Genomic DNA, 6852 nt, shown 5'->3' with positions numbered 1-6852 from the left:
CAATCACAAGAAATCAAGAAGAAGATTATGTTCCTTAAACAGAGGCACAATCAGGGCTGGATTTACGTATGCTAGACAAGCTTAAGCTTAGGGCCTCGAGATCTAGAGGGGCCTACTCACCTCGCTGCCTCACCGACCATCCGCCCACCAGGACCTCCTACTCTTTGCCCGCTGACCCTGGCCACTCCACCGCCCTCCAGCAGCCCGCACCCGTCCCCTTACCTGCAGCCTGGACTCAGCACCTGGCCTGAAGTTTCCACGCTGCAGATTCCCACTACCCTGGATTTGACTGCGCTGGGTCCTAGTGCTAGGCCCCTTAACCCTGGTGATCTCAGTGGATGTTCCACTGGGTCTTCCCTAATCCCCTCAAATCATATGACCCCAGCTCTTCCACACCCACACTACAGTCCTCATACCCCACTCCCCCCTGACCACCCACCAGACATCGCCTCGCCTCAGTCCACTCACCTGCCTTCCTCCGGCCCCAACCCCCATCCTTGCCACAGGCCCAACACTCCAGAGCTTCAAACGGCGAGCCGGGTAAGGCATCGCCCGCTCCGCGGTGAATCCAATATGTATTTTAAAACCAACTGTTTAATGACAACATACAGTAGGATCTGTCAGGTAGTAAAGACTGGTCAAACACACAATGTCTTCACTACTAGTTTATTACAAACATTGTTATAATACACACACTGTGCCCTAGTTGTCCGTGGTCTGTCACTGGAGCTAGAGAGCGAGATAGAGGTGGGGAGGCTACAATTATACTGAAGATAATGGGGAGTGGTTAGTAGTGGTGAGGTCACTATGTTAAAGGAGCATGCACTGATCTACAGTCATGGTCCTTTAGTCGTGGGGATGGTGATTTGCGGGGGGGGGGGGGGGGGGGGGGGGGGGGCGCTCACAAGTAAAATAGCTTAGGGCCTTCATTTAAATCCGGCCCTGGGCACAATGAAAGTGGTTCTAAATCTTGGCGTGGAAACTGAAAAAAAAAATTTGCTGAAAATATAGTTCACAGAAACCCAAGAACAAAAATATTGAAAAGTAAATTAAATGAATTCAGGAAGCCTTTGAAGTATTCCACAGAACTCTGTACTCTGGTTCCAGGAGGTAGCCAAACTCAAGTAGACACCTTTTTGAATTCCTTAGATTTGCCTATCTTAAATGAAGAACAAAACAAGATAATGACTGGAAGACATAACAGAGGGTGAATTAAAAAAATCAATTAGTTAGCTCAAGCTGAGCAAGTCACCAGGATGTGATGGTTATACAGCAGAATGGTACAAGGAATTTAAAGATGAGTTAACACCTATTATACTCCAAGTCAAGTCAAGTTTATTCGTCACATACACATACGAGATGTGCAGTGAAATGAAAAGTGGCAATGCTCGCGGACTTTGTGCAAAAAGAAAAACAAACAAACAACCAAACAAACTACAAACAGAATGGAACAGAATCACATATTTTTAATATTGTGGGCGGAAGGAAAAAGGGAAAAAAACAGCAATTTAAAAAAAGAAAAGCAGTAGAGTGGTACAGTAAAGGCATTAAACTGGGTTTAAAAAAAGGCACAAACACCACCGAGCTGGCGGGAGGCAATTATCTCTGCTATACCAAAAGAAGGTAAAGATAAAACAGAGTGTGGGTCATTTAGACCGATATCAGTTCTTAATGTAAATTATTCACTTATTATCTTGGCCAAACGGTTAGAACAGTTCTTGCCTAAATTAATACACAATGACCAGACAAGGTTTATTCGACAACGTCAAACACAGGACAATATACGACGGATACTACATATTGTGGACGACATTCAAAAAAATAAAATTGAAGCAAGTGATAAGTGTGGATGCTGAAAAGGCATTCGACTCTGTGAAATGGAACTTTCTCTATTGAGTTCCACATAGATTTGGCCTGCATGACACTATTGTAAAAAACATACAGGCACTATATAATAAGCCCACCGCTAGAATTAAAGTTAACGGATATTTATCAAAGGGTTTTTCTCTTGAAAGGGGCTCAACACAAGGATGTGCGTGGTCACCATTACTCTTTGCATTATATTTGGAACCACTAACTCAATGTATAAGACAAAATAGTAAGATTAAACGAGAACTTACCAGTTTGAAGTTTGATCTGTATTTTATGAGGAGTTACGATGAGGGATTACGTGAAGAACCCCGCTTCCACGCATGCGTGTAATTCTTCAAAGCAGCGGTGTGAGGTCACAGGAACCTATAATGATCTAACATAGTAAGATTATCAAAGAGATACCAGTTTTTGATATGATCATAAGAGGGTGGGAGCGGAGGGCACGTAATCCCTCATCGTAACTCCTCATAAAATACAGATCAAACTTCAAACTGGTAAGTTCTCGTTTAATCTTACTATTTTACTTCGGAGTCACGTGAGTGACTTCGTGAAGATTTCAAAGCTCTGTGACCTCATGCCGTGGAACGAGTCCATGCTTCACAACTGCCTTGGGTATTGGGAGAGAGCATAATTAGTAATTTTAAAACACAATTATACAAAGAGTTGTGTGGTATAACGAAAAAATATATAAAAAAATTTTAAAAATTGAGAATCATAGCCCTGTAACCTTTCGGGCAAATTATTTTGTTGAACGTAAAATGTTTTCTGAATACAATGATGGCTCCAAAAAATAACTGGTTTATTATAAAACCTGTGGAAAACCCTTTTGGATGACCATCCTGCCATTCTGAGGATTTGGTCTGTGGGTACCTGTAGAATTTTTGCTGCAGATGTTGCTGCAGCCCTGGTGGAATGAGAGTTAAAAACATTAGTGTCTATTCCTGCCATCTTTAGGACATATTTGAGCCACCTTGATATAGTTTGGGTCGTGACCCTTTCATGCGGTTTCTTGTAAGAGATAAACAACGCCATTCTCTGACCTCGAATGCTCTTAGTATATTCTATGTATTGTTAGATGTGTCTTGCTATACACAGTCGTTTGTCATATGGGTATACCATAAATTCAAACACTTGACCCGATGAACCTGGTCTGTTTTCTTTTATTAAATCCTGCATGACCAACACCAGTTTCTCGGGTGAGATGATCAGGGAGTCCAGGCTCAGTTTGCTTAATGGCTGGACTCGTTGTGCGGTAAATAACACCATGAGCATAACCATCTTCCTGGTCCGTTACTGAAGTGACAATGCTGTTATGAGCTACAAGCTCCTCAGCATGTTGAGAAACGACACCCACATCCCAGATTTCGGAGTACCTGGTTTTCTTACCAGGGGTGCGTTCCCACCGCGTGCCGCTCCGTTCCTTGTGATAGGTAATTGGAGAGTGCACTTGTGGCACTATTGATGGCACTGTAGCTCCATCGATTATCATAATGGAGGCTTGTTAAAATTCCAATACGGCCAGAAAGTTCTTGGCCTTTTGGTCGAGGTTGTAGTCCAAGCAGTATATGCCCCATTTCTTGATATGTCCAAGGTACTGCTTCCGTGTTGACAGTCTTAGATGAGATGAGATTCATCGTCCTGTCTGACAGCCCCATGCCGTGTAGTGGGTCTTTCAGACTCTACAAATCAATAAATCCATAGTCTTATGGCATGGATGACTGCCTCCATTCACTGGATGAATTAATAATTTTTGGCTATGTTCATTAGGGAACATGGTTCTAACACCATCCCCTGTATGACCGAATACCATGATTTAGTAGGCCAGTCGGGTACTCTGAGAATTCCAGATGCCGAGTGTAGTTGAATTTTCCCTAGTACCCCATTGATGGGGCCGAACGGGGGAAATACATCACCCTATGGCTTTGTTTACATAACAATGCCAAGCTGGTTTTAGAATTTTAGTAAATAATATTGGGGCTGATGTTTGCCCCTCTTGTAAGCTCTATATTGCCAAAGTTCCCCCTCTTTTGAGTCAATGCCTGCCATATAGAAAAAACCCAGCTGACACCAAGTCTTTATCAGTAATAAGAGTATCCATCTAAAAATGAATATCTTGAACGAATGTGTTGAGGGTTGAAAAGTCAATGATAATCCTGCAACCCCCATCTATTTTATTTTAATAAATATGATTGATACATATTGTAATGTTCCATGAAAAGTATGCTCAATCACACCTTTTGTGTACAATTTTTGTAGCACCATGTGGGCTTTAGATTGTTTGGTTTATGTAAGGACAAAACGCCATTCTGGTGTATGTTGTAATGTGGTTATTGGGATGAGAAAATTCTATCAGATAATCCTGAATACTGCTGAGATTATATGAATCTGTAGTGATTATATACTATACATTGATGCAACCTCCCCTCCCCCACCATCGTGGGTCCCTTTTTTAACAGAAGAAAACCACACCCACCTACCTCCATGGTTACCGGTGGTTGTGTTATTGCCTTGGTTTTTTGAAAAAGGGTTCTGGTTTGATATCTCTTGTTCGGGTTGTGTGTGAGGTTGAGGCTTCCGCATCTTCCAGGGTGGCCGCCCTGGCCATACCCCAAAAAGGATACTGCGGGTTATATTGATTTCTGGCACTGCCACTGGTATGAGCCACATTTTTTATGGCCTTGCACGTGGCTGGTATCGTGCTCCAAAATAGGCCCTTGCGCTGGCCTTGATGAGCCCCAGTGTCTTGCTTCGTCCACCCACGGTTGTTTGTTTGCAAATGGTAGCCTTTTTTAGGGTCCCAGTGCTGGCTGAATGGCAGCCTTCCACATTCTAGTTCAGCTCATATTGCATATTGCTAAACAGAGCTAGTGCGTCTTGATGGTCTTTGGTTACCTCCGTTTAGTCCAGGGTGCGGGTGTATGCTGTGATCCCTTCCGTCAATCCCGTTAAGGTTTTCTGGATCTTGAGGTCCTGGTTCCTGATGTTTGTCCCCATATGCTGCCAAATGCATTGGTTTACGCTGGGCACCTGTAATGCCTCACCGTTGCCAGGTGGCAGATGTCTGGCCAGTCTCTGTAAATATTTCTTGTTGGCGTTTGTGGCCAGACATATAGTAATACTATTGCCATCCTGGATCCAAGTCTACCCATGTTTGACTTGGTTAAAGTAATCAGCCACCATGTCCAGCAGAGTCCCTGCTGTGTTAGGATCATGGGATGCTGTATTACCAGGCTCTGGCCCATCAGGGTCCTGCCTACTCTTTTTTAGAGTTAGAGATCTCTAGGGTCCCGCACGGGGTACCCATGTGGGGCTTAACTGCTGCCCACTTGTCTTTTGTTCTGCGGACCCCTCTTGCAGGTCAGCCCAGAACTGACCCACAGTGCTCCCCTCTGATGGGGTAGAAGCATTGTGCAGCCCTCAAAGAGGTACTGCTGTGGGTTTATCACGTTGGAGCAAGGCTCCATACACCGCTTCTTCCCGCTCCAGCGCTCTCGGGCGCTGGTTGCCGGCGGTTATGCAAAGTCGGACCCTTCTGAGTCCACTACCTTGTTTGATTTGTGTCTAGCCTTACCGCTCGGCCGCATGGATCTGGCCGGTGCGGGGCCGACATCGGGCACAGCTGATCCCACTACGGTTGATCCAAGTGCCGCTGGCTGCTGCTGGCTGCCCGCTGTTCCACGGTCCTCCTTCTCCAGCTTTGTCCTTCCTTCCGTGGAGTGGATATGGCTGGTGTGGAGGACATCTGGCACAGCTGATTCCATCTATTCCATTTCTTTAACCCGGCTCCAACGCTCTCAGCGCTCCTGGCTGCTCCTTTATCTCAGACCCCTGGGACCGACCCCCATACTGACGGTACTGGTCCCTTGCGGTCGTTGCAGCCGGTCAACCCCACTCTAATGCCCTCAATTCTGGGCACTCCTGCTTATATGGTCCTTAGATAAGGGACCTATAAGATATTAAAACTGATAATAACAGCTACTATAGTTGATCTTAGCCAAAAGGCCCAAGAAGCGATATCTGTAACTAAAAAACCCGCTGGGACCGACCCCGGTACTCACATTACTGGTCCCTCGCGGTCTATTGCAGCCAGTCAACTGCACTGCAAAGTGCTTGGCCTCGGCGCTGGCCGTTAGTGCTGCTGCTGAGAAATGAATTTTCCCATCGTGCTGGAGCGAAGTTGGGCACAGGTGTTTTCCCTCTCCGGGAATCGATGTGCCCATGCTGCTCCTGCCGCTGCCGGCTGCCGCTGCTGCCGCTGCCGGCTGCCGCTGCTGCTGCCGCTGCCGGCTGCTCTCCTGCCGGCTGCCTGCACTCCGCGGTTCTCCCGCCGGCATTCTGCAGCTTACATGGACCCGGTCCATGTCTGCACCTAAAGGGTAAGTGGAAGGAAACGCAGAGTCTCTTACCTGCTGTTCCCGACTTTTCATTCTCCCGCTGGTGAACGTCGTTCCCTGCGTGTCGGTTTCGAGCCGCTCGGACCAACCCCGGTGTTCACGGGCCTGGTCCTTCGTGGCAGATCCGCAGCCGGTAAAAATCCGGCTGTTCCTAGGGACCCCTTGGGCCAACCCCGGTGCTTACCTTTTGAAGAAGGTTTTCGGCCCGAACGTCCCCAGTTCCTTAGCTCCGTTAGTGCCGCTGCACTCGCTGAGCGTTTCCAGCCCTGCTGTGTACCCCGGGTACTTACAGCGCTGGTCCGTGCTCTCTGTCCTGCTGCCTCCGCGCTGGCCGCTAGCGACTGCTCCCAAGCCAGTCTCGCTTGAGACTGGCATACGGGACCTCTTTGCTTTGCTTCCCGCCCGGCCGAGAAGTGAATTTTGCCGGTGCGGGAGCGAAGTCGGGCACAGGTTTTTCCCCTCCAGGGAAACTCGTGCTGTTGCTGCTGCCGGCTGCTCGCACTCCACGGGTCTCCCCGCCAGCTTTCCGCAGCCTCCTAAAAGGTAAGTAGAAAAAAGGAACGCAGAGTCTCTTACCTGCTGTTCC

The 6852-nt window shown here is 47.1% G+C and overlaps 1 pseudogene; it reads right to left on the bottom strand.

The window, feature by feature from the left end:
- Positions 1-5782: 5782 nt before the first annotated feature.
- On the bottom strand, positions 5783-5887 carry LOC129715545 (U2 spliceosomal RNA; annotated as a pseudogene).
- Between the last annotated feature and the right edge of the window lie 965 nt (positions 5888-6852).

The sequence above is a fragment of the Leucoraja erinacea genome, unplaced genomic scaffold (assembly GCF_028641065.1).
Source record: "Leucoraja erinacea ecotype New England unplaced genomic scaffold, Leri_hhj_1 Leri_1232S, whole genome shotgun sequence".
NCBI classification, from domain to species: domain Eukaryota; kingdom Metazoa; phylum Chordata; class Chondrichthyes; order Rajiformes; family Rajidae; genus Leucoraja; species Leucoraja erinaceus.
The sequence above is the reverse complement of the archived record's forward strand: the minus strand, read 5'-3'. Positions and strand labels throughout refer to the sequence as shown.